The sequence below is a fragment of the Phocoena sinus genome, chromosome 11, assembly GCF_008692025.1.
Source record: "Phocoena sinus isolate mPhoSin1 chromosome 11, mPhoSin1.pri, whole genome shotgun sequence".
NCBI lineage: Eukaryota > Metazoa > Chordata > Mammalia > Artiodactyla > Phocoenidae > Phocoena > Phocoena sinus.
In genome coordinates, this window is record NC_045773.1 from 75,673,546 (window position 1) to 75,676,028 (window position 2,483).

Sequence of the window (2,483 nt, forward strand, 5' to 3'; positions counted from 1 at the left end):
ACCTTTCTTGCACTGTTCTCAACACTTTGCCTGTTTTCACTCATTTAATCTTTAGTAACTTGCCCAAAGGCGTACAACTAGTAAGTAGTGGAGCTGGGGTTTGAACCCAGGAAGTAGAACTCCAGAAGCTATGCTCACAATTACTATAGTACACTTAATTTCCATCTTAATTACCCTTCAACTTCCCACACTTGAGACAGACTGTCTCTGTCTCAGGCTGAGCTCCCAAGCTCCATATACACCTAACTTATGGCACTGGAATTTTCTACCTTTTTGTGCATGACGGCACTGCACATCTTAATTTTTCTACTCCTACCAGAAGAAAAGCCCAGAGTTACGTAAGCGTCTATGACCAACATCATCATAAACCACGTCTCCTCTCCCTTCAATGTTTGTCACCTGGAAAAAGCTTAATAAATATTTGTGTATTGACTAAGATCATAAATATGAATATTGATTATTCAATTATTACATTGTGATAGAAAACATTGATGCCCCAATGCTGTCACCATATGCAGAGCTGGTTATCTTGACCCTCTAGATTTTAATTTTTTAATGAATTCTTTATTTTCATATTTATATTTACATATATATATATATTTGACTTTCCCTTTCCCTTGCTGGCTGGTGGCCTGCAATCACCTCTTTCTTTAATTCATAAACTTTATTTTTTAGAGAAGTTTTAGGTTCACAGCAAAATTGAGCAGAAATCACAGAGTTAGTTCTTATATACCTTCTGTCCCTACATGTGCCCAACCTCCAGCACTATTCACATCCCTCACCAGAGAGGTCCATTTGTTAAAATTGATGAACCTACCTTAACACATCAGTATCAGCTAAAGCCCATAGTTTACATCAGGGTTCATTCTTGCTGTTGTACATTCTATGGGTTTTGACAAATGTATAATGACACCTATCCACCATTTTAGTATTGTACAGAATAGCTTTAATCCTCTGTGCTTTGCCTACTCACCCCTCCTTCCCCCGACCACCTGTCTCCTCTCTCCATAGCTTTGCCTTTTCCAGAATGCCCTATATTTGGAATCATTCAGTATGTATTTTTCTTTAAGAAGGGCTTATTTCACTCTGTAATATGCATTTAAATGTCCTCCATGTCTTTCCATGGCTCGATAGCTCATTTCTTTTTAGCGCTGAGTAATATTCCATTATCTGGATTTATCCATTCACCTACTGAGGAATATCTTGGCTGCTTCTAAGTTTCAGCATTTGTGAATAAAGCTGCTATAAACATCCGTGTGCAGGCTTTTGTGTGGACATAAGTTTTAACTCATTTGGGTAAATACCAGAAAGCGTGAATGCTGGATCATATGGTAAGACTATCTTTAGTTTTGTAAGAAACCGCCAAGCTGTCTACCCAAGTGGCTCTTGCAATCACTTCTTGCTTTTATCCCTGGCATCTCTAGTTTTCCTCCGTATTTTTTTTATTGTGGTAAAGAACACATAACATGAGATTACCCTCTTAACAATATTTTAAGTGTACAGTACAGTATTGTTAACTATGTGCATTGTTGTACAGAAAATCTCTAGGGCTTTTCATCTCGCATGATTGACAGTCTATATCCATTGAACAGCAACTTCTCACTTTCCCCTCCCCCAGCCCCTGGCAACCACCATTGTACGTTCTGCTTTTTTGAGTTTGACTACTTCAGATTCTCATATGAGTGATCACGCAGTATTTGTTCTTAAAACTATATTATCCAGCAATCCCACTTTTAGTATTTATCTAAAGAATTTACAGTAGGATCTCAAAGAGGTATTTGCACTCCCATGTTTATTGCAGCATTATTCACAACAACCAAGAGGTGGAAACAACCTAAATGCCCATTAGTGGATGAATGAATAAGGGAGAACGTGCTATATACATACAGGGGGATATCATTCAACCTCAAAAAGAAGGAAATTCTGTCTTATGTTACAACATGTATGAACTTTGAGGAAATTACGCTACCTCTGTATTTTTTTTTTTTAACTATGTACACAGGAAGCCTGCTGTGGTTGATATCTGTTTTGGGGTTTTTGGGGGGGTTTTTTTTTTTGGTCATGCCATGTGGCTTGCGGGGATCTTAGTTCCCCAACCTGGGCCACAGCAGTGAAAGTGCTAGTCCTAACCGCTGGACCGCCAGGGAACTCCCACTGCCTCTGTACTTTTTATCTCTTCTTTTCAACACCCTGTAGTCAGGGAAGCCAAGTCACTAGCCTTGTTAGAATTGTGTCTAAAGTAAGAGTAAATAGATATGTGAATCTGATCAAATAAGTTCTGTGATGCACACACCCACATCTATATGTATGTGTTTAGAGACTTTTCTTGATTATTCCCGTTTTCTATTTTCATTATTCATGATATACATTATTACATGATTGCAGTCAATATAAAGAATATAACTAGGAAACAGGAATAAGCAAAAAATGTTTGCATAAACTGCATGGGATTGAAAATTTGTAATGAACAGCAATAACAGTTT